Source organism: Carcharodon carcharias, chromosome 2 (genome assembly GCF_017639515.1).
Source record: "Carcharodon carcharias isolate sCarCar2 chromosome 2, sCarCar2.pri, whole genome shotgun sequence".
Classification (NCBI taxonomy): domain Eukaryota; kingdom Metazoa; phylum Chordata; class Chondrichthyes; order Lamniformes; family Lamnidae; genus Carcharodon; species Carcharodon carcharias.
The window spans coordinates 227,527,864-227,555,076 of NC_054468.1; positions in this window are offsets into that span (position 1 = coordinate 227,527,864).

Sequence of the window (27,213 nt, forward strand, 5' to 3'; positions counted from 1 at the left end):
CACATCCCACGAATCAATAAAAAAAACTCTTGCCTCTGAATCAAAGATTACAGGTAGGGCCTGTTTTATGATCATGGGCACATTATCTAGCCTGGCATCTCAGTGTAGCATACCAGGTGGGAAGGGGTGAATTAACTGCCCCTATTCCTATCCTCGGTTGCTCACAACAAAGGTTTAAGTTTCTTTTTCAAATCAGAATGTATTTAACTATTTAAGCTGTGAGCAATAAAGAGACAATGAAAGCTTGTCTTGGGCCAAAGAAAGAGAAAGTCTATTAACCACCTAGGCTGAGGAGAGAAATAATAAAAACCCAATGTCAAGCATTCGGCCCTCATGCAGTTATTCGGGTGCACATACACACCACACACACACACACATACACACACGCACACACATACACACACGCACACACATACACACACGCACACACATACATACACACCACACACACACACACACATACACACACGCACACACATACACACACGCACACACATACACACACGCACACACATACACACCACACACACACGTACACACCACACACACACGTACACACCACACACACATACACACACGCACACACATACACACCACACACACACATACACACCACACACACACGTACACACCACACACGCACATACACACACGCACACACATACACACCACACACACACATACACACCACACACACACATACACACCACACACACACATACACACCACACACACACATACACACATGCACACACATACACACCACACACACACATACACACCACACACACACGTACACACCACACACACACATACACACCACACACACATACACACCACACACACACATACACACCACACACACACATACACACCACACACACACATACACACCACACACACATACACACACGCACACACATACACACCACACACACACATACACACCACACACACACGTACACACCACACACACATACACACCACACACACATACACACACCACACACACACACACACGTACACACCACACACACATACACACCACACACACATACACACACATACACACCACAAACACACATACACACCACACACACATACACACCACACACACACATGCACACCACACACACACATACACACCATACACACACGTACACACCACACACACACATACACACCACACACACACATACACACCACTCACACACATACACACCATACACACACGTACACACCACACACACACATACACACCACACACACACATACACACCACACACACACATACACACCACACACACATACACACCACACACACACATACACACCACACACGCACACACATACACACCACTCACACACATACACACCACACACGCACACACATACACACCACTCACACACATACACACCACACACACACGTACACACCACACACACATGCACACACACACACATACACACACATACACACACATACACACACACACATACACACCACACACACACACACATACACACACGTACACACCACACACACACATACACATACACACACGTACACACCACACACACACATACACACCACACACACATACACACCACACACACATACACACACATACACACAAACACATACACACCACATACACACACACATACACACACATACACACACATACACACCACACACACACACACACACATACACACCACACACACATACACACCACACACGCACACACACACACACACATACACATCACACACACATACACACACACACATACACATACACACCACACACACACATACACACCACACACAGACAAACACACCACACAAACACATACACATCACACACACATACACGCACACACATACACATACACACCACACACACACATACACACCACACACAGACATACACACCACACACACACATACACACCACACATACATACACATCACACACACACATACACACATACACGCACACACACATACATATACATCACACACACACATACACACACACATACACACGTACACACACATACACACCACACACACACACACATACACACACATACACACACACACGTACACACACACACACACACACCACACAAACACACACACACACACACACGTACACACACATACACACCACACACACACATACACACCACACACACACATAAACACCACACACACACATACACACCACTCACACACATACACACCACACACACACGTACACACCACACACACATAAACACCACACACACATACACACACATACACACACACACATACACACCACACACACACACATACACACACATACACACACGTACACACCACACACACACACACACATACACACCACACACACACATACACACCACACACACATACACACCACACACACATACACACATACACACACATACACACACACACGTACACACACACACACACCACACACACACACACACACACGTACACACACATACACACCACACACACACATACACACACGTACATACACACACACACCACACACACGTACACACACACACACACGTACACACACACACATACACACACACACACACACGTACACACACACACACGTACACACAAACACACATACACACCACACACACACGTACACACACATACACACACACATACACACAGAGACACACACGCACACACACGTACACACACACATACACACCACACACACACGTACACACACATACACACACGTACACACACGCACATACACACACACGTATCAGAGTTAAGGGGAGCTAGAGTCCAATAAGAAAAGGTAAAAGAATATACTGTTAAGTGTCCTTTCATTGTCCTTAACTGAGGTATGGATTTTTAAACATTGTGGCTGATTTGGATTTGCTGGTTTTGTGGATGCGGTCAGGTGGGAAGATGTTGCAATTGTTACACATTCTTGGTTCGCTGGTAGATTTCTAGTAACATTGGCTTCCGAATCAGGCAACACACCTGTTCCAAAAGAGAGAGAGAGAGAGAGAGCCCGTCTTTCAGTCTGCTTCCTCCACTGAAAACTTTCTTGCAACCTCTCACAGCCTGGCCTGAAATACTTCACCCATTGTGCATTTTCAAGGAGTTTTGGGTGGGTCTGTCTCTGGTAGACAAGTGTTTCAATATCCAGCACTTTGCATTCTAATGTCTCTTGGACAGTGACAGGTTTTGATGGGTCTCTGAATTACAGGAAATGTCAGAAACATTAGTTTAATTCCATTTATTAAACATCCTTTGAAAGTTTTGTTTTGTTGTTACAGAGCCCCTTTAATTAGTTAAATTGTTTATATTTGTTTATTGGTTTTCAAAGGAGCATATAAAAAGAAACTGACATGGTGTCCGCTGGTACACTTCAGGCCCTCTGTACCGGGGCTGGAGTACATCAGCAGCCCCAGGAACATAACTTCAATTTGATAAGTTTCCTTTAAAGTTTGGTTTTCATTACAGTGTCCCTTTAAGGGGTGGTTCTTTAGTTAATTAGTTTATTTGCTTATCTGAGCTATTCAAAGGAGTCAAAAAGGGACTGCTTGGAAACTGGGTTTTGTAGATAGGAGCAGACATATGTAATGCTGTATTCTGTAGATAAACCAACTATTAAGGAAAGGATCCCTGCCTAGTTTCATCTTTAATATGGCTTGGGATCAAACTAACAAATAGTTTCGAGACATTAAGGGAAACAGGGCGAATAGAGACAGACCATTCCCAATGGAAAACTTAGAACCAGACCTTTCAGGAGTGAGATTAGGAAACACTTCTACGCACAAAGGGTGGTGGAAGTTTGGAACTCTCTTCCACATAATGGCAATTGATGCTGGATCAATTGTCAATTTTAAATCTGAGATTTTTGTTTTCCAAATGTACTAAGGGATATGTGACAAAGGTGTTAGATGGTGACATGGAGTTAGGTTGCAGAATACCCCTGATTTCATTGGATGGAGGAACAGGCTTGAGGGGATGAATGGCCTCCATCTGCTCCTATGGTTCCTATAGCAGTCATTGCACACCAAGGGAAAGTAACCTTGGAGGCTTGTGTCAATGTGGGGAGGTGAATGCGTTTCTCACCGGGAACCCTGTGGCTCTGTATAGTTCACTTTCCACATCAATGTGACTTCATCTCATCTACGGCACCTCAAACATGTGTCGATGATGGCCTTTTGAAATCTTAGTAGGGTCCAGACTAATCACAAGGGGACATTGCATGTCAAGTGGGCTTTTTTGCTTTCCAAATTATGAATAAGATATCACGCTGCACAAATATGGTCAAGGAACATTTTTTTTCAATAAACGCAACCTGAAATTAAAATCACTTTAAGGCTGGCGCTTTCCACGTGTGTTGTTTCAAGGAATTGGATGTTCATTAAATGTATCATCGATTCAAACAGGCAACATTCCCTGAGGGTCTCCATCACTGTGCTGTTTGTAATAAGTGTAGACAAAGAGCACTGAAATTCTATCCCATGATGTGGCATGCTGACAAACTGCCAGTTTAAACTCATGTAATAAGATGACTGCCACAAGCACTGAGTCTCAGTGATAATCTAATGATGGGCTGCTCTATTATCTGATGGGTAATCACAGCTGCTGCCAGTACCCCCAGTATGCTGGGCTGTAACAAACGGCAAAAGTGCCTCTGAAAGCACCTGGAATATAATCATTGGCCTAATCTAGCACTTGCTCTTTAACACGGAGAGAGTGTCATCTTTCAGGAACTCGTGAACTGAAACCGAACCACCCCCCCAACCACACCAAGGACCTGCTGTGGGCTGAACTGGATTTATCCAGATACAGATTTTTCTCTCTTCCCCCCACCCTCCACCACCCCAACGGCACCAACCTAACCACCCCCACCACCCTTTCTCTCTAACTAAAGCTGTTATTATTGCAAAGAGGAGCACGGATTCAATCAACAGCCACATGAATCACTCCCGATCTCCTCACCCATAGACTCAGCATCGCTGACATCACTTCCCCCCACCATACTTCCTGCTGTGCAAGTAATTATAAGCAGATGGGTGAATGACATCATTACTTCACTAATGAGTGCACTTGAAGTGCACATTGTGGGGTGCTCAGTGTATCTGTTCCATACTGCAGTTCTTTAGTGCTTATCTCTGAGTCAGGGAGGCTACATGGAAATTGAGGTTGGATGGGGGAGTTGAGGGGGAAGACGGAAAAGCTTAAATGTCTATTCGCTATCCCTGTCCTGAATTTTAGGTTTTTCCATTATTCCAATTTGGGTTCCATAATCTGTAGAAGGCTGAGCTGGCGCAGCTGATCTGGTGTTGAATCTACCCGTCATTGGTGACCTTTTGAGAGAGGTGGCTGCCAAGGTATGGGAAGTGTTCAACATCATCCGGAGTCCCTCCTTCAACATAGATGGGAGGTGGAGTATTTGCCTGACCAGATAGGGGTTGAGATGTGAGTTTTGTTTCAGCAGCTTCCAAGTGCAGGCCGAGTCTCTTGTGTGGTGAATTGAAGAGGTTGAGAGTGGCTTGCAAATCAGGGGCAGAGTGGGCAATGACGCTGCAGTCATCCACAAACTGTAGGTCATGTATGCCTTTGGGTGGTTAGTAGTATTGTTGTCACCACACCCCCCCCACCCCGTACTGCAGTGAGACCTTGACTGTGTATCAGCGCACATTCGGCTGCTAGAGAAACTTCATCACCAATGCTTCCAATTCACCCTCTGGATTCAATGGAAGGACCATCGAACAAACACTTCTTGAAGCCAGTTCCACGAACAAAATCAACTTCGATGGACTAGACACTGTCCAGATGGCCAGTTCTGTCCTCTCAACTCTCAAGTGGTCAACATTCCAGGGAAGGACAAAGAAAATGCTTCAAAGACACTCCGAAGCTCTCTTTGAGGCATGGCAGCATTGACCTTAATGACTTGGAGGAGCTTTCCACCAATCGTGCAGAATGGTGACATCTTGTCCAACAGCTGCATCATGCTTCGAGTCCAAGAGCCTTAATGCTCATCAGGCCTCATGCAGGGCGGGCAACAGATTAGGGAAAAAAAAGAAAGCAAATCCGGCACTCCGGATCCCATTACCTCATGGATTGTCCGTCCCATGTGCTCAACGATCCACAGGTCGAGAACCGGCCTGTTCAGTCACATGGAGACCCAAGGCAGAACCTCGTGGCCCTGAGTAAACGCCATCCCCCTCCAAGTCACTCACCATCCTGACTTGGAAATATATCACCGTTCCTTCACTGTTGCTGGGTCAAAATCTTGGAACTCCCTCCCTAACAGCACCGTGGGCGTACCTACACCACATGGACTGCAGCGGCTCAAGAAGGCAGCTCACCCACCACCTTCTCAAGGGCAACTAGGGATGGGCAATAAATGCTGGGCCCAGCCAGTATCCTGTGAATGAATTGTTTTTGTTAAAAATCCTGGAAACAATGGAAATGGAGATGTCAAATAAGGACACCATGATGGAAAAGTGGGAAAAGGCATTGTGCGACATGTCATAAAACTACATGCAGGTGAGAGGAGCCAGGTTTTAATGCTGGGCTGTGCTGAGTTAGTTGGATCTTAGGTAAGATGATATAAAGTAAGACTTGGGGCAGAATTTTGCAGCTTTGTCACAGTGAGGTGAGGCCATAAAATGTGCCGAGGCATTCCGAAGCCCATTGTCTTTGGCGGGACTGGAAAATCCCACTGGCAGGAGGAGCGGGAGGGCCGTACGTTCTGCCCTTGCCTTTGTACAGCGCCTTTCACAACCGCAGGATGATCCATAGCATTTTTACAGCCAATGGAGTATCAGAATCATGATGGGTCTGGACAGAGCAGACAGGGAGAAACTTTTCCCATTGTTGGGAGGGTTGGAACACAGCGGACACTGACCTAAAGTGATCTGTACAGTCTGAGAGTGTGGTATAGGCAGATTCAATCATGGCAGAGTCAAAAGAGAATTGGATAATCACCTGAAGAGAAAAGAATTTACAGGGCCAAGGGGAAAGGGCTGGGGAGTGGGACTAACAGGGTTGCTCTTTCAGAGACACAACAGGCCAAATGGCCTTGTTCTGTGTTGTAGTCATTCTAAGTACTTTTGAAGTGTAATCATTGTGCAATGTCGGAAACATATCTGGAGTGCTAACAGTTGATATGAAGAACTCCACAATCGGGGAGTGATAGAGTCAGCCCTCACACCTGTACCCTCAGCCCTGTTGGTGAGTGGATGAGGAAGGGTTTAGATGTGATTCTTTGACCTGTCCCTCTAACATTAGAATTGCCATATGGGAGTGGTGGAGTGGTATTGTTGCTGGCTTAATAATCCAAAGACCGTCAGGGTAATACTCTGGGGACCAGGGTTCAAAGACCACCATGACAGATAGCTAAAATTTGAATTCAATAAAAATCTGGAATTAAAAGTAAAAATCCTGAGGGAAGGAAATCTGCTGTCCATACCTGGTCTCCAGATGCATAGCAATGTGCTGACTCTTAACAGGCCCCTGGAATGGCCTAGCAAGCAACTCAGTTTAAGGGCAATTAGGGATGGGCAACAAATGCTAGCCTAGCATGAACTGGAGGCTGCTAGCTCCTGTGGAGCCATAGTCTCACCTATGACACTGCTTCAGGAGAGGAAAACATTTGGGGGTTTAATTTCATTGACTGCAATGGAACTGAATATCAGGCATCATGTATAGTGGACAGCTGATCCAATATTGCCTGCTATGCTATGTTTGAGACAAATTTCTGAACCAATGATCTTTAAGCAAAATAAGTTCCCCCCCCCAACATGTTCCACAATCTCTTCTCCCAAAAAATATCTGGCTATTTCTTGAACCCAATGACACTGTGATAACCCATAACACCACCTTCAACATTCTCTCTCTCTACCACTGTGGCTGCGTTGTGTAGCATCTATACTGCAGCACCTTCCAAACCCGCAAACTCTACTGCTTAGAAGGACAAGGGCAGCAGATGCATGGAAACACCACCACCTGAAAGTTCCCCTCCAAATCATTCACCATCCTGACTTGGAAATATGTCACCATTCCTTCACTGTCACTGGGTCAAAATCCTGGAACTCCCTTCCTAACAGCACTGTGGGTGTACCTACACCACATGGACTGCAGCGGTTCAAGAAGGCAGCTCACCACCACCTTCTCAAGGGCAGCTAGGGATGGGCAACAAATGCTGGCCCAGCCAGCGACACCCACATCGCATGAGCAATTTAAAAAAAAGATTGTGCTTGAATGATGTTCCCCTGGTAATCATTGACACAGTGGAGCTGGCTGGTCTCCAGTGGCTTCCAGTTGAGTCTTAGGGAATGGAACAGAACCCAGTTCTGCCAGGGTTCCAGTCCATTTTTTGTGGGTTATCATTTTTCAGCGGGGTGGGTCATGGAAATGTCTTCTGCCCACCCATCCCCCATTTCACAAGGGGTTTCTGTATGGGGCTGTTCTAAAGCTACTGGAAATTAAATCCTTGATGCCCTTCATGTGTCTGCACAGAACCCCTGGCAGCCGAGAGCTGGTGTGAGTCCCCTTGAGATATCACAACAAGGCTCCAAATCTTACTTCAACTAAAGTAATTGATCCCAGAAGGGATAAAGCAGCTCCTGCCTTAGGGTAAATGGTTCCTTTTGGAACTGAAACCAGCCACAGTTGTAGTGGTCAATGGTTTAATTGTTCTGTGTTTGATTATATGAGTCTGGTAACTGATCAATGTTCGTTTAGCCTGGGTGCTGACTCAGAGCCAAGTAAACAGCTGCCACAGAAGCTGCTAGAAGTTGAGCTGGGAGCATGGTGTAGACATTTTAAAGCATTATATAAAACTCTTCAAATAAAGTTCTGCACACTTAGAAACTAATGTTATATCTGCATTTCTCGGAAGAAAATCAAATATATAAAATATGCAACCCTGTTCTCTGGCTTGGAAAGATCTAGGAGCACTTCTGGTGATGGATCCATTGTTTCAATTGCCCTCTGCTCTTTATCCAAGTAGCCTTCATGTGAAAGCTTTTGTGGTGAGTACATATTCTTAGGATTAGAGCTAGGCCCATTCAAGGCTGAAATCAGGAAGCACTTCTTTTAACACAAAGAAATCTGGAACTCTGTCCCCCAAACTGCTGTGCATTCAGGGGGACAATTGGAGATTTCAAGATTGAGATCAATGGTTTGTTGTTATCAGGAGATCAGGAAGGAAACTGGAATTGGGATACAGATTGGTCGCAATTTAATAGAATGGGGGCACAGTTTCAATGGGGCTGAATATCCACCCCCTGCTGCCCCCCTCTGCTGACCTTTCTAATATTTCCATGTGCTAGTAGATTATCTAACTGCAGGGGACTTCACAACCAATGCTGAGCTTGCCCACACCTGATGTTCATGCATGGACTTCTTGTAACAGTTGTTGTTTGGAGATCATAGAATAGATTCGTTGAACGATTTGCAGAAGAAAAGGAGACTGGTCAGCCTATCAGGCCCATGCTAGCTCTCTGCAAGAGCAATTTAGCTAGTCTACTCCCCCGCCCCTTTCCCCGTAACCTTGCAAACATATTCCCTTCAGATGCTTATCCAATTCCCTTTTGAAAACCGCACTCTCAGTCAGTACATTCCAGATCCTCAACACTCACTGCATAAAAATGTTTTTCCTCATGTTGCCTTAGGTTCTTTTGCCAATCACTTTAGATCAGTATCCTCTGACTCTCGACCCTTCTGCCAAAGGGGACAATTTCTCCAGATCTACCCTGTTACGTCAATCAAATCTCCTCTCAACCTTCTCTCCTGAAAGGAAAACAGCTCTGGCTTCTCCAAACTATCCACAAAACTGAAGTCCCTCATTCCCAAAGCCATTCACTTTTCTGCACGCTTTCTAAAGCCTCCATATCCTTCCTAATGAGTGGGGTGCCCAGAATTGGGCACAATACTCCAGTTGAGGCCAAACCAGTGTTTTATAAAGGTTCATCATAATTTACTGGCTTTTGTGCCCTGTGCCTCTATTTATAAAACCCAGGAGCCTGTATGCCTTTTAAAATCATAAATGCTGGCAGATTTTTCCCTCTCTAACTAGGGCACCAAGGTTGATTGGAATTCCTCTGTACATTGCTCTCTGCAAGATAACAACTGCAACTTGCATTTATATAGGGCCTTTGACTTGGTAAAACAGGCCATGGCACTTCATTTGTCTTGAGGCAAAACGGGTCGAATAATTCAGAATTGATTGAGCATCCAATGTGGGATCATCTGTTCATAAGGCAGTGGCATAGTGGTGTTGTCACTGGGCTAGTATTCCATGCTCTGGGGACCTGTGTTCGAATCCCACCATGGCAGATGAATTCAATAAAAATCTGGAATTAAAACTCTGATGATGATTGCCAATCGTTGTAAAAACCCACTTGGCTCACTAAAATCTGCCGTCCTTCCCTGGTCTGGCCTACATGTGACTCCTGACTCTTAAATGCCCTCTGAACAAGGGCAATTAGGGAAGGGTAATAACTGCCTGTCTAGCCAGCGATGCCCACATCCCATGATTGAATAGGAGCCAGAAGCTAGGCTCGGAATAGAGCAACAGGTAACTCACCTCCTGACTCCCTAAAGCCTGTTCACCATCCACAAGGCACAAGTCAGGAGTGTGATGGAATACTCTCCATTTCCCTGGATGAGTGCAGCTCCAACAATACTCAAGAAACTTGACACCATCCAGGACCAAGCAGCCCAATTGATTGGTAACACATCCACTAACATTCACTCCCTACACCACCAACGCACAGTGGCAGCAGTGTGTACCATTTACAAGATGCACTGCAGCAACTCACCAATCCTCCTTAGGCAACACCTTCGAAACCCACGACCACTACTACCAAGAAGGACAAGGGTGGCAGATAAATGGGAACATCACCACCTGGAAGTTCCCCTCCAAGCAACTCACAATCTTGACTTGGAAATATATCGCCGTTCCTTCACTGTCGCTGGGTCAAAATCCTGGAACTCCCTTCCTAACAGCACTGTGGGTGTACCTACACCACATGGACAGCAGCGGTTCAAGAAGGCAGCTCACCACCAACTTCTCAAGGGCAATTAGGGATGGGCAATAAATGCTGATGCAGCCAGTGATGCCCACATCCTGTGAATGAATTTTTAAAAATGTCGGCTATTTGGTCCTTGGAGCCTGCTCTGCCATTCAATAAGATCATGGCTGATCTTCGACCTCACTTCCCCTTCCTGCACCATCACCATATCCCTCAGTGCCCAAAAAAATCTATCGACTTCTGTCTTGAATATACCCAATGATTAAGCATCCACAGCACCTCTGGGGTAGAGAATTCCAAAGATTCACAGCCCTCTGAGTGAAGAAATGTCTTCTCAGCGTCTACCTCAAACCCCTTAAGAATTTTACATGCTTCGGTTAGAACAAGCTGTGCCATCTCTGTATGGCTCAGAGATGCTGAACTTGCTGAAGGACACCTTTGAAACCTTGGGCAGACAAAGCAACGAAGGCTTTCTAACTCATGCGTCATGACCCCCATCACCCGAGTTCAGTGCTAAAAAGTGAATAACAAATGGTGGGGAATGGGGGAGGGGAGTTACTTTACAGGAGTTCTGTGAGTCTTCAGTTGCTTCACTTATCCAGCAATCTTGGTCCTATAAGAAAAGAAGTGTTGGGAATTACAGGAGGTTAAGTGAATGAGCACAAAATACTCGGACTAAAGAAATAGGAAACAGTAAAGAATGAAAGCATGGCAACGCTAGCCAGCTCTATGTAATGCTTTTAACATTACAGAACATCCCAAAGTGCTTCGAAATGAGGGGGAAAATAAAAATAAAGGAAAGCTAATTGTTGTGCTGATATAAAGAATGTCTCAGTTCAATATTATAATTACGGGAATGAATAATTCCTTGAATTAGACCATCAACAATTACTTCTAGAACAGTGCATGCAGCTGCCTGCCATTACAGGATAATATGCATGGATCGTCTACAATGAGGCTATTTTGGAATCGAAGGACCCCTATTGATTCTTCATTTTGGACTGAGTGGATATTATGTTCTTCTGCTGTGGCTTATGAGAAAGGATTTCAACTGAAATCCTGAAATGAAGTTAGCGGAATACAATAATCTCAAATTGCATCAATTTAGATACAAATGTCTGGATTAAAAATTCTTAGTGGGCCTGACAGACTGGATACCGAGAGGTCACTTTCCGCCACCCAGCCCACCCCCACAACCTCACACAACCTCCCACCAACACCGCCCCCCCCCCCCACCCCTCCCCTAGAGGGTTGCGGAGAGCATTTTCTTTATTCTCTCATGGGATGTGGGCATTGCTGGCAAGGCCAGCGTTTGCTGCCCATTCCTGATTCCCCTTGCTAGTGGCTTGCTAGGGCCACCGCAGTGGGCCGTTTAGAGTCAACCACATCGCTGTGGGTCTGGAGTCACTTGTAGGCCAGACCAGGTAAGGATGGCAGATTCCCTTCCTAAAGAGATGTGAGTGAACCGGACAGGTTTTTACAACAATCCATGATAGTTTCACGGTCACCATTACTGAGACTAGCTTTATATTCCAGATGTTTTAATTGAATTTAAATTTGCCATGGTGGGATTTGAACCCATGTCCCCAGAGCTTTAGCAGGGGCCTCTGGTTTCCTTGCTCAGTGACAAGTATATTCAAGAGAGGGTCTTGTGATGTGATTGTTTGGCTTAATGCAGCTGCCCTACCTCTTGCCTGATTTACGTTTATATTTTCTCTATATTTATGTATTTCGAAGATTAATGACTTCTGTGGTCCATGGGGATGTTGCTTATTTCCAGTGGACTGGAAAGGGCACAGGAATCCAGGCTCTTTTACAGTGGAGGATCAACAGAAATGACGGGAGTGAATGCCGGGAGTTATTTTTCTCCACTAAAGGCTGCTATCTAGATGCAAGTGGTTGTTGCATTGTGTTAGAAGGCTATAACAAGAGTGTGGGAATGGGGCCAGGACCTTTGGCTGATCAGCCTCACTCCTTCCACAGTCCAGGTACAGCCTAGGGATAAAGCACATTACCTGTCGTTGCTACAGATCAACCCAGAGAACCAACCCAGCTCCTTCACTGTCCTGGAAGAGGTGTGCAGCACATGTTTCAGTGACTAATTATGCAATGCCTTCATCAGAATAGAACATCCGATCACTTCTGTAGAAAGACTTGAATTGCATTCATATAGCGCCTTTAACATAGAAAGATTAATGGTACAAAGGAGGCCATTCGGCCCATTATGATTGCAGCCCGCCTAATCACACCTTTCAACTCTTGGTCTGTGACCCTTATGTTGTGGCACCTCAGATGCATATCCAGGTGTTCTTTAAATGCGGTGAGAGGTCCTGCCTCTACCACCCTTTCAGGCAGTGGGTCCCAGGCTTCTACCACCCTCGGGTGGAAAGAAAATTACTCCTCAATTCCCCTCTAAAGATTTGATAGAGGCGTTCAAAATCATTGGGCTGGATTTGGTGGGCTTGGTATTTTCTGTTCCCCTGCTCCAGCTAAAATGTTGGTAGGGAAGTCCACCCACCAAAAAGCTGGCTACCCGCAGCCATTTTACACTGGAGGCAGCATTAATCGTCTAAGGTCAAGACTTCTGCCCCCAGCTGGGGAGGAGTTCCCATCGTAGAGAACAGCTCTATAGTCCTGGCAGTGACAGGTTCGAGCGGCGGTCACTGCTGGGACTACAGACGGTAGTCTGTAGCCCGAACAACAGGAGGTTAGAGAACTGGACTTCAACCTAAGTCTGGGCATCGGCAAGGCCTGGCTGGCAGACCTCAAAAAAGAGGGGGTGGGGGTGGGGGGGAGGGGGGTGCGGATTTGCGAAGCCAGGAGGGAGGGTGAAAGTTGTGGGGGGGGTGGTGTGGGCAAGGGAGGTGGCAGTATGGCCTTGGTGGGGGGTGGGGGATGGGGGGGGTGGTTGCTGGGTGCCTCCAATGGGCACAGCTGATCCCCAAAGGTGGTTCACTTCTCCTTTGCCCTACACCAGTCCGCACAATAAAAGCTGCTGGTCTACTCACCTGGTACGGGTCTCCTCCTGCTGCATGTAAAACAGAGGCAGGAGCGGAATGAGGCACTTAAGTGGCCATTAAATTGGCCTCATTGGGGCCTCGATAGGCCCGAGAGTGGGCTGGCTGCCTGACGCATCCCTGCCCACTGTAAAATGGGTCTGGGGTGGGCAAGGAGGTGGCGAGAGCCTCATCATCTTCAAGCACACCGGCAGGGGGCCGGAATATGTGGCCCCTGGGGCTCTGGATAGAGTAGGTGAGGAGAAACCGTTCTGATTGATGGAATTGTTGAGAACCAGAGGGCACCGATTTCAGGGGCAGGTTTTGACCCCGACGTGCGGGTTTGGCGGGGGAAGCCGACTGCATTGCTGCCCGCGATCAGCAGCGCCCTGCGATTTTTACACGGGTGGGGCCAATTAAGGGCCGCACAGCGTGATGCACGAGTGGCAGGGCTGAGCGCTGCCTGTGGGGGGCGCCGGAGGCATGCGAGCCGGCCGAGTGTGAACTCCGCGCATGAGCACGAGCGAGTGCTGCACAATCTCCCTGCGGCACAGAGCTGCCTCAGAGAGATGAAGAATTTTCAAAAAAATAAAGAGCAGGAAAATGTAATGAAACATTTCCCCTAACGTGACTCTGTCACGTGAGCAGTGACATGTTTTTAATTAAAAAAAAATTTAAAAATTTTATTTGCATTTGCTTTTGGAAACCTCAACCTTCTTCCGTGGATGAGGTTTCCAAAAAAATGCGAAGGCCGTTTGGCCTTTTTGCCTGCCCGCCAACTGTTAGGTCAAACGGGAAGTGAAAATTAAAATCAATTGTTAACTTAACGGCCTTAATAGACCTTTTACTTGTCGGCGGGCGCACTGGCATCTCTAGCGCGTGCCTGGCAACCGAACTATTGCGCAACTGCCCGCTGACATCGACACACTTGGCTGACATCATCGTGCGTCATTTCACCCTCAGTCAGGTCAGGCGCGCGCCCACCCACCGAGCTAAAAATTCTGCCCCAGGTGTTTGTCGAAAGAACCCATGACAACATGAGAGAAAACCATTTTGTGCAGCGAGCGGTTAGGATCTGGAATGCAGTGCCTGCGTGGAGGTAGATTTAATTATGGCTTTCAAAAGGGAATTGGATAAGAACCTAAAGAGAAAAGATTTGCAGGTTATGGGGTAAGGGCTGGGGAGTGGGTCTACCTGTGTTGCTCTTAAAGAGAGCTGGCATGGACATGATGGGCTGAATGGCCTCCTTCTGTGCTGCAACCATTGTATGGCTCTAATCCTTCTCCCAATAATTTTATCAAGATGAAACCCAAAGTCACTTCACAGGCAATGAAATAGGTTTGAAGTGTTACCACTGTTGTTAACTTGGGAAACAGTGTAGCAGATGTGTGCACATCAAGATCTGGAGAAGACCACTGTAATAGATGATGAGGTAATCTGTTGCCATGATGTTGATAGGGGGGTAAATGTTGGCCAGGCCACCAATTCTACTCTTCTTCAAATCACGTCACAGGATCTTTTACATCCACATGAGAAGGAAGGAAGGGCCTCGGTTTGACATCACATCTGAAACACAACACTTTAGTTCTTGGCTGTACAGTACCTGGATATTGTTCTAAAAAGAGAGAAATGTTGCTGAAGCTTTTTGTCTTGCACCTATCAGGACAAATGCAAGAATACCAAATTTCAAACAATCACAACAATTTATACTAAAGGAGGAAAGGGTGTGGATAGGCCGGCAAGTCAACTGATTGGACGACCGTTGCCATGGACTCGTACTCTGCAAACAAAAGGAATATGTTCAAGCCTTGAGCCTTTTTTGAGTTGCCTGGGAGCATGGGGAGCCTATATTTCCCTGTTGCTTTCTACAAAGCAATGAGATCAAGGCTGACCTGTGGCCTACCTGTCATCGGGATCCTAGAGCTAGCTGGCATCGCTGCCCGGGGCAACAGATTTAAGGTGATTGACTAAAGAACCAGAGGCAACATGAGGAAACAATTTTTAGGCGGTGATGATCGGGAATGCGCTGCCTGAAAGGGTGGTGGAAGCAGGTTCAGTAGTGACTTTCAAAAGGGAATAGGATAAAAAGGTGAAAAGGAAAGTTTGCGAGGCCAAAGGGAAGGAACAGGAAAGTGGTACAAATAGGGTAGTTTTCTTTCAAAGAGACAGCATGGGCATGATGGGCCAAATGTCCTCTTTTTGTGTTGTATGATTTCATGATTCTACTGCTGAAAGAAGGTGTTCACTCCACGGTGTTCCCAGAATTGCTCCCTTCCCCCACTCATGGAATGGCCTCAAAGCGAATGAAATGTTTCCTTTAGCAGTGTAGAGCCTCGGAGTGGAGATACAATGGCGACTGTGAAAAAAACCTTAGTGAAACCACGGGTGGATTCTGCATCATTCTAACTGTAAAATGTCTTGTCAACTCCTCAAGACACTTCAGATGTGTCAGCGCTTGGAAATCAGATGTCCCATCCACTGATGCATAGCAACGTAAACCACTGTTAATTAAAATTACACATCCCATCACTGTGAGCTCTGGCAAATCATCTCAGTGTCAGATCTACATCAGAGTTTCTTCACTCGGAAGCTAAACCATTCGCTAATTAATTTGCCGAAAACTGTTCAAAGCTAAATATTATTACACGGCCAAGGCAAACATGTTTTTCTCCTTTTTGACATGGGCAGGCTGTTTGTGGGATTGATGAACAGCGAGCACTGGTATTGGAGGCTGCCTCTGTTATCAGAAACTGGCAGCTGAGGTAGGGACAGAGGTGGGGTGGGGGTGGCGGGGGGGGGGTGGAGGAAGCGGACTGTGGTAGGAGCAACAGCTAAGGGATAGACCAGGTGTTGGAGGTCCAAATGGGGTTTTGTTATCACCAAAACAGGATCAAATTCCAGAAGGTGGGCATCAGGATTCAGTGGGAAAGGTGACGAGGAAGAGGCTAATTTCAGCAGAATAAATTACTGGGAATCGGAACAGACTGAAGACAATATGAAATGTAAGTAACTTACTTTATAACTGTAACTGTATTTTTTCATTCATTCATGGGGTCTGAGCTCACTGGCAAGGCCAGCAATTATTGCCCATCTCGAATTGATCTTGAGAAGCTGGTTGTGAGTCAGCTTCTTCAATACAGCTGAATGGCCTGCTAGGCCATTTCAGAGGGCAGTAGAGTCATCCATATTGCTGAAGGTCTGGAGTCACATGTAGGCCAGACCAGGTAAGGAAGGCAGATATCCTTCCCTAAAGAACATTAGTGAACCAAAGATAAAAACAAAAAAACTGCGGATGCTGGAAATCCAAAACAAAAACAGAATTACCTGGAAAAACTCAGCAGGTCTGGCAGCATTGGCGGAGAAGAAATGAGTTGACGTTTCGAGTCCTCATGACCCTTCGACAGAACTTGAGTGACCCTTTCTTGGACTCACTCAAGTTCTGTTGAAGGGTCATGAGGACTCGAAACGTCAACTCTTTTCCTCTCCGCCGATGCTGCCAGACCTGCTGAGTTTTTCCAGGTAATTCTGTTTTTGTTAGTGAACCAAATGAGTTTTTATGACAATCCATTGGTTTTATGATCATTCTTAATGAGAATAACATTTTTTAATTCCAAATTCATTTATTAATTGAATTTAAATCCCACCAGATGCCGCAGTGGGTCTTGAACTCATGCCTCCAGAGCATTAGTACCAGGATGTTTTTGTGACCAACTATGGAGAACTTGATTTCCCACTTTAGATAAGACTGGGTCTCAGTTTGTCCAAAACTTTAATACGATATTTGATTAAACTTCTTAACACTGAAAATGATTGCCAGGCCTTCTTTTTCAATTTGAAAGTATTTTTTCTCTGCAGTACGGAGTGTTTACGACACATATACCATAGGTCATTCTGATCCATCATCCATTCGATGGGAAAACACTGCTCCCACTCCATAGCGTGATGCATCACACATTAATATCAACTCTTTTTTTTGGGTTAAAACGTACTAGAAGTGTAGATGATTGTAACAACTGTTTCACTTTTGTGAAAGCTTCTTCCTGTGGTGTTTGCCAAGACCAACTCTGGTTTTTCTTGAGCGAGCAATACAATGGTGCTAGCTCTGTTGACCAATTAGGTCAAGAAGCGTCCATAGTAATTGATCATCCCCGAGAAAGATTTCAGTTTGGATGTAATCTTTGGCTTTGAGGCTTCTTTATTGGCTTTCACTTTTTCATCAACTGGATGTAGACCTTGTGAATCTACCTTGTGACCGAGGTAAGTTACCTCTTTCACCTGAAATGTGCACTTTTCCTTTCTCAATCTCACTCCCATCGGCGAAAATGTTTCAGAGCTTCTTCCAAGTTCATCAAATGTTCCTTTTCAGTGAGTTCAGTCACGAGAATGGCAAATAAACTAAATAAACATGGGGCAATCCCTGTAGTAAATTTTCCATGGTTCTTTGGAATATAGCACAAGCAGAAGATACTCCAAAAGGTAAACAGGTGTATTTGTACAATCCCTTATGTGTATTCATGGTGACAACTTCTGGGATGCCTTCTCTAATTCCAAGTGTTGGTAAGCATGACTCAGATCTAACTTCGTGCAACCGTTCCACCTGCCAATTTAGCGTAGAATTCTTCAATTTTAGATATGGGGTGTCTATCCAATGTTACCACTTTATTGACTGTTAATTTATAGTCCCCGCACATACTAATGCTTTGGTCAGGTTTGAGAACAGGTGCAATTGGTGCTGTCCACTCTGAAAATTGTACTGGTTGTATCACTCCCAGCTTTTCAAATCTGTTCAGTTTAGTGTCTACCTTATCTCACATTGCATAAGGTACTGGTCTTGTCTTCATGAATCTTGGTGTTGCCTCTGGATCTACATGAATTTTTGCTTGTGGCAAGTTCTTCCTCAAAAACTGAGGCATAGTTTTGTAGTAGCTCTGAAAGCCCATTAGTTCTCAGCTGGAACTTCTTCTAAATCCAGCTTACACTCTCCATGATTCAGGGATTTAAAAGTATGCTCACCGATCACCACAATGGCTGCACCACCTCCATTCTGACAGGCTTCTCATTCACTCTCATTGTTACACAGATAGGCTCTGTTCTTCCTACCTTTAAACCATATAACAAATGATATCAGGATCTATTACTTCAGGCTTTTCAATGCTGTTTATCTCATTGGGTTTTTGCCTTTGTCTGTAAATCTGCCTGATTCTATCTTTACAATGTCTCATGAGGTGTCCATATCAATGGCAGAAGAAACATTCAATTTTTTTAAACTGTGGTTCATTACAAAGTTGCCTGCTTCCGTCTCTGTTCCAATTATGTCATGTTTTTGTTGCTAAGTTATCCCTTTTAATTTGTCTGCTAGCGGTGGCTGCTTCCTGCTTCTGAGTAAAGCTCTGCACTTTCTCGCTCTTTTTGGTTGAGGTTCCCCACCCAACATGGAGGACGGCGCCATTTTGCGCTCCCCGTTTGGCGTCTAGAGTCTCGCACTGCACCTTCCCTTGCCAGAGCGATTTCCAATGCCTTCTGCAAATCTAAATTTGTTCCAGGCAGTAATCTCTTTCTGAATCGCATTTTCATTTATACCGCACACCAAACGATCTCTAAGCATATCATTGATAAATGGATAAATGTACTGAACTCACAATATTCAGTTAATTGCTTCAGACTTGCCACATAATAAGCAGCTACCTCCCCTGCAGCTCTAATTCTTGAGTTAAATTTAAACCGTTGCATCGTCACTGACGGCTTGGGCTGGTAATGATTCTTGACGAGGTTCACTAAGTCATCAAAACTTTATGAGTCTGGGGCAGTGGGTGCCAACAGATTTGGAATTAATCGGTATGTGTTACTCCCGCACGTGGACAGAAGGATCGCACACATCTTCTCCTCCCCCACAATGGCTTTCGGCTGGAAGAAGAATGTAAGGCGTTCAACATAGTGAGACCAGTCGTCCGAGGTTGGGTGGAAAGGCCCCACTCTCCCAACTTGCGGCACGTTCTGAGGGGATTACTTTGACAATCAAGAAGGAAATTTTCTTTCACTTACAATTATCATGCGAGGCACGGCCCGGATATCAGTTCTTCTGATTTCCTTTGTTCTTCCTTGCTTTTTACCTTGTTTTTTTTATTCGTGGCTTGTCGTGCTTTTACTCTCATCACCAGTTTGTTGGATCCAATGCCCCCTGTTACTAGGGCTAAAGGGGTCCACGTTACACGCTTGCTTTGGGGTGACCGAGTTGGTGCAGAGACAGAGAACATCAGGAGATTGTTGCTGGAATAAACACCTGCTGTTTATTTACTAACTAAACACAGCAGCTACACTTGTGTGCTCACAACTCACAACTCTTCAGTGTCTTACTCAAGACTCTCCCCAAGAGATAGCCGCACTACTCTGCTATCGGGTATTAAGATCATGTGATCTTACATTACAACACTTGTCTTAAAGGTACCACTACATATCAGATTATTACAAGTCACATATAGGTCAGACTGGGTGAGAATGGCAGATTTCCTTCCCCTTTTTATGCTCACAGTTACTGATACCAACCTTTTATTCCCAATTTGTTTGATTGACTGAATTTAAATTTCCCAGTGTCACGTAGGGATTTGAACCCACACTTCATAACTCCAGGCCTTGGATGGTTCATCCAGTAATATGTCTGCGTTACTGTACTTTAAATGGAATCAGACAAGTTAATCCCGAGTGTAGCTAAACCATAAATGGAAGTCTGAGGTACACATTGATTAAAGCCAAATTCAGCAAGCACTTCTTATCATAAAGAGAGACCAGTACTGATTGGTTGAGCTAGGGGAGGCAGAGAGCATTCTCTGTGATCGGTGGAGATTGTAGAATTAAATTGGAAGGGTAAGTTCCCTATGCTCATTGGTGGTTAGCAGAATGGGTTGTGATCCTACATGTAGGACCCTGAGGGGGCTTGGAGGGTAGATAGTGGGAGAATGGATGGAAGCGTCCCAGAGTTGCACCAATTGCAATAGCGGGTGTGGGAAAAGATGTTTTACCCGCCGGCCGCAATGGTGGGCTTTCATGCTGTATCGTCCACTTCCAGCCTCACTGCTTATGCAGCCACAGGGAACACGCCGTCTCGCTGGCGGGCAGCCTCTGAATCGCCCGCCATGCCCATACCTCACCGTTTCCTCGCTCCGGGTCCCACATCTAAACTGCAGCCGCTCACGCAGTTCCCAATATTTGCTCCAGTGAAGCAAAAGCCAAAATTGCTGGAAAAACCCAGCAGGTCTGACAGCATCAGTGGAGAGAAAGAGTTAACGCTTCGAGTCCAGATGACTCTTCTTCAGAGCTAAAGAGAAGAAGAAATATGGTGAAATATATACTGTATAAGGGGGGTGGGGCAGATGAAGCTGGATAGAAGGCCAGAGATAGGTGGAGGCAAAGGAGAGATTGCAAAAGATGTCATAGACAGAAGGTCAAAGGGGTGTTGATGGTGGTGATACTGGCTAAAGGAGGTGCTAATGGTGACATTGAGAGTAGAAAGCAGGATGAGCAAGTGACTGATGGCCCTAGTGAGGTTGTGGTGGGGGGAGGGGACAGTGTGGGAGCAATGAGCAAAATAGGCTAAAAGGTGGGGATAAAACAATGGATTGAAATACATTTTAAAAATAATAATAGAAATAGGTGGGAAAAAATGTATATGTAAAAATTTAGAAGCAAATATTTGAAAAAAAGGGATCAAAAAGGGGTGGGATGCAGGAGAGAGTTCATGGTCTGAAGTTGTTGAACTCAATATTCAGTCCGGAAGGTTGTAAAGTGCCTAGTCGGAAGATGAGGTGCTGTTCCTCCAGTTTGCGTTGAGCTTCACTGGAACAATGCAGCAAGCCAAGGATGGACATGGCACTCTCTCCTCCATTCTCACCCCTTTTTGATCCCCTTTTTTCAAATATTTATTTTAAAATTTTTATATGTACGTTTTTTCCCACCTATTCCTATTATTATTTTTAAAATTTATTTCCATTCATTGTTTTATTCCCACCTTTTAGCCTATTTTGATCCTTGCTCCCACACTGTCCCCTCCCCCCACCACAACCTCACTAGGGCCATCAGTCTCTTGCTCATCCTGCTTTCTACTCTTAATGTCACCATTAGCATCTCCTTTAGCCAGTATCACCACCGTCAACACCCCTTTGCCCTTTTGTTTATGACATCTTTTGCAATCTCTCCTTTGCCTCCACCTATCATTGGCCTTCTATCCAGCTTCATCTGCCCCAACCCCCCTTATACAGTATATATTTCACCCCATTTCTACTTCTCTTTAGTTCTGAAGTAGAGTCAACTGGATTCGAAACGTTAACTCTATCCTTCTCTCCACAGATGCTTCAGACCTGCTGAGTTTTTCCAGCAGCTTTTGTTTCTGTTTCAGATTTCCAGCATGTGCAGTGTTTTGCTTTTATCTGCTCCAGTGAAGACATGGCCCTGAAAGCCAAGAGGAGTTCAGTGACCCATCACTGGGATGCCTTTTGGAGGCCCACTGTGATATCCTCCACCCCCCACTCTGGCCACAGGAGGTCCAGCAATCTCACCACTCCTGCTTGGGAGGTGCCAATGCTGCACAGAAGAGGTTGGCCATCCAGTGCAGAAAGAGGATGAATGATCTCATCTGTGCAGCAAGGGTAAGTTGTCCATCTCATCACTCTAAACTCACACACTCACAAGCCCATCATACTTTCACTGGCATCTCACTCACTACCAGCTCAAGGGATATCACCACTCACTCCCTCACACACACCCTCACATCTCCACCTGGCCTCATCTCCTCTGGAGACTGCCTCCTCAGCCCTCACCATCTTGAGGCCACTTGTACAGCTCAACATGTTGCCCCACACACACCCTGGGATACCCCCCTTCCCCAGTAAAGCTCTCGTCCTGCAGCCTCTTCCCTTGCCTGAGGTCACTTCTCCCCCTTCCCCAAACAAGCCCTAGTCCAGCAGCTGTTGAAAAGCCACCACCGCCTTACGGTTGGTCTGGTAGGTAGACACCTGCCCAGGACACCCCCTAAAAGTGATGTGGTGCTGTCTGTGAAGCCTGGCGCTGATGACTGTGAGTGCTGACCGAAGGAAGGTAGGCAAACAAACCTCAAAGTCCCGAGTGAAGTGCAGCTCACTGGGCGCACGTCGCTTGTGTACAGTTATGGGACAGGCCAACGTGTCCAGGTGATCCAGTGTGGGGGGATGATCCCGGCAAGCTGGGCTTATAATGAGATGCTAAAGTATTGAGATTAGGCTCCCGACATGTGGTGGGAGGACAAGCGGCCTGTCATTGACGGGTGCTGCGGACGATCGCAAACTGGTTTCATGACAGTGTAAAGCCGGTTTTTCATCTTCTCGCCACATTGTCCACTCAAGCCACCAAACGTGGCCACTGCCAACGGGAGCAGAAAATTCCACCCAATGTTTCCCCTCACGGAGGAATCTAGAACTGGGGGCGCCATTTCAAAATCAGGCGTCTTCCATTTAAGATGGAGATGAGGAGGAACTTCTTCTCTTGGAGGGCTGGTATCCGTCCCCCAGCGAGCAGTAAAGGCTGGGTCCTTGAATATATTCAAGGCTTTGTTAGACAGATTGTTGATTGACAAGGGAGTCAATGGTTATGGAGGCACATAGGAAAGTGGAGTTGAGACCCCAATCCGATGAGTCATGGTCTTATTGAATGGCAGAGGAGGCTCAAAGGGCCAAATGGCCTTCTGCTGCTTCTATTTCTTATGTTTTTATGTTCCTTATCTTGTACTTTGTGATCTTTTTGAAATTCTCCCCTGCCACCCCTCCTCACCCATCACCGTGTCCGAGAAATAATTTACACACGAACACGAAGAAGCTAACAACAGATTTCTCAGAAACTGAACTGATCTTAACATGTTTGTGCCAAGGTCACTGTGCCTGACCTGAAACCAAACTATAGCTGTCAGCTCTGGGAGACACGTTTCTCTGACTCAGCCAGCAATCTGAAGGTTAAGCCTGATAATCACTGAATTTGTTGAAAATGTACTTGTGTCTCCCTAAAATTAAAACTCTGCTGAAAAATAAGGGCAATAAAATTGTTTTTCTTTTAGGAATCATTACACACTTCCAAAATCCCTATTGTTGACTCTTTGATTTGTGTGCTCATTAGTCTTAAGCATCTGGTGTTAGCTCACAAGCCTTGAGGCTCCAGAGTTTGAGGGAACTCAGAGCAGAATGGATTTTCTGAAAGAAAAGCTAACCCTCCACAACAAATTAATAAAATGTAATATTTTTTTGGCATTGCTTTAAAAAGGGACAAGCTGTTGAAGATTTTTGTTTTGCGCTCATCAGGATAGATGCAAGAATACCAAATTTCAAAGGGAGAAACAATTTATACTGTATGAGAACAGGGTGCTGATTCGATGGTAAATGGACTTTAATTGGTCAAAGTGTTGCCATGGAGAATGCACCTGGGAACAGTTATGCTCCACAGGAGCTAAGAAACAGGTGTAGGCCATTCAGCCCATCGAGTCTGCTCTGCCATTCAATTAGATCATGGCTGATCATCTCCCTCAACGCCACTTTCCTGCGCTATTTCCATATCCTTTGATGTCATTAGTCCCCAGAAATCTACCAATTTTTGTCTTGGATATGATCAATGTTGGGATTTCCGTAGCTCCCTGGGGTAGAGCATTCCAAAGGTTCACCACCCTCTGAGTGAAGAAATTCCTCCTCATCTCAGTCTTAAATGGTCTACCTCTCTACCCTGAGATTATGTCCCCTTGTTTTAGGCTCATCAGCAAGGGGGAACATCTTATCCACATCCCTGTCACACCCTGCAAGAATTTTATAAGTTCAATGAAATCACCTTCATTTTCAAAACTCTAGGAAATGCAGAGCCAGTCTCCTCGATCTCTCCTCAGTAAAACAATCCCACCATCCCAGGGATTAATCTGGTGAATCTCCATTGCTCTCCCTCTATAGTTAATATGTCCATCCTTAGATAAGGGGGCCCAAAACTGTACATAATACTCTAGGTACAATCTCACCAAGGATCTATCCAGTTGCAGCAAGACATCTTTACTCATGTACTCAAACCCTTTTGCAATGAAGGCAACACAGCATTTGCCTTCCTAATTGCTTGCTTCATCTGCATGCTAATTTTTAGTGACTCATAAACAAGGACACTCAGGTCCCTTTGGACATCTGCACTCATCTCTCACCATTTAAGAAATATTCTGCCTTTCTATTTTTTCTATCAAAATAAAGAACTTCACAATTATTCATATTATATTCTATCTGCCATGTTCTAGCCCATTCATTTAGCCTGCCTAAGTCCTCTTGAAGCCTCCTTGCGTTCTCCTCACAACTTACATTCCCACCCAGTTTGGTGTCATCAACAAATTTGGAAATGTTACAAGTGGACCCCACATCCAAACCATTGATATATATTGTGAATAACTGTGGCCCAAGCACTGATCCTTGTGGTACCCCACGAGTAACAACCTGCCAACCTGAGAATGATCTGTTTATTCCTACTCTCTGTTTTCTATCTGATAACCAATTCTCAATCCAAACTAGTGTATTTCCCCCATCCCATGTGATCTAATTTTATTTACTAACCTCCTATGTGGGACCTTATCAAAAGATTTCTGAAAATCCAAATACACCACATCCACTCACTCTCCTTAATCTATGCCACAAGTAATACCCTCAAAAGATTTCCCTTTCAAAAGTCCATGTTGACTTTGCCTGATTTTACCATTCATTTCTAAATGCCCAATTATCATATCCTTTATAATAGATTCTAACATTTTCCCTACTACTGACATCAAATTAACAGGTCTGTAGTTCTCCATTCTCTGTCTTCCTCCCATCTTAAACAGCAGTGTTACATTTGCTACTTTCCAGTCTGCAGGAACCTTTCCAAAATCTATAGAATTTTGAAAGATAATCACCAATGCATCCACTATATCTCTAGCCATGTCCTTCAACACTCTGGGATGAAGTTCATCTGATCCAGAGTGTTTATCGATCTTCATTCCAGCTAATGTTTCAAGTACTACCTCTTTACTAACACTAATTTCTTTTAGTCCCTCAGTTTCAGAACTCCCTTGGTCACCTATTATTTTGGGAGACTTTCTATATCTTCTTTTGTGAAGACAGTTGCAAATTAACTGTTTAGTTTCTCTGTCATTTCCCTTGTTCTCCATTATAAATTCCCCTGTACCCACCTGCAATGGGCCCACATTTGTCCTAGCTAATCTTTTCCTTTTCACACACCTAAAGTAGCTTTTACAGTCGTCTTTATTTTCCTCACTAGTTTGCATTCATATTCTCTTTTCCCTTTCTGAATCCGTTTCTTAGTCTCCCTTTGGGTTCTAAACTGATCCCAACTTCAGGCTTACCACTTTTTCTGGCAACCTTATACACCATTTCCTTTGACATAATGCAATCTTTAACTTCTTTCGGTGACCACAGTTAATTTAATTTTCCCCTTGGGCGTTTGTGCCTTTGAGGAATGTATATCTGTTGCAGACTGTGCAGTGTTTCTTTAAATACTAGCCGTTGCCTGTCAACCACCAAATCTGTTAGTGCATTTTCCCAATCCACCATAGCCTTGCCCCTCATACCTTCATAATTTCCCTTCTTCAGATTTAAGACCCTAGTTTCAGAATGAACAATATTGCATTCAAATGTAATGCAAAATTCTATCATATTATGGTCACTATTTCCCAAAGGCTCCTTTAAAGCAAGGTTATTAATTAGCCCTTTCTCATAATGCAGCACTAAATCCAAAATAGCCTGATCCCTAGTTGGCTGTTAAGCAGATTGGTCCAGAAACCCATCTCATACATGCAGAAGGATTTCCTCCTCCAGAGCATTAGTGCTGATTTGGTTAACCTAGTCTATGGGCAGAATTTTGAGGTTGGCGGGTGGGCATGATTGGCGTGACTGGGAGTGGCCGGGAAACGGCCCCCCCCACCGTGATTGGCCCCGGGCCGTGATTTCATGCTGGTGGGCCGCCCAGCGTGAAAAGCGGCTCTTCACTGGTAAGGAAGGGCCGAGCAGGGGCGGGGGTCTGTCGGCCGCTGGGTCCAATGGCGACCCGGTAGCTGGTTTAAAAGCGGCCCAGGCAGCCCCTGAAAGGCTGCCATGGAAGGACATCTGTTCTGCGTTGTCTTGAAAGAG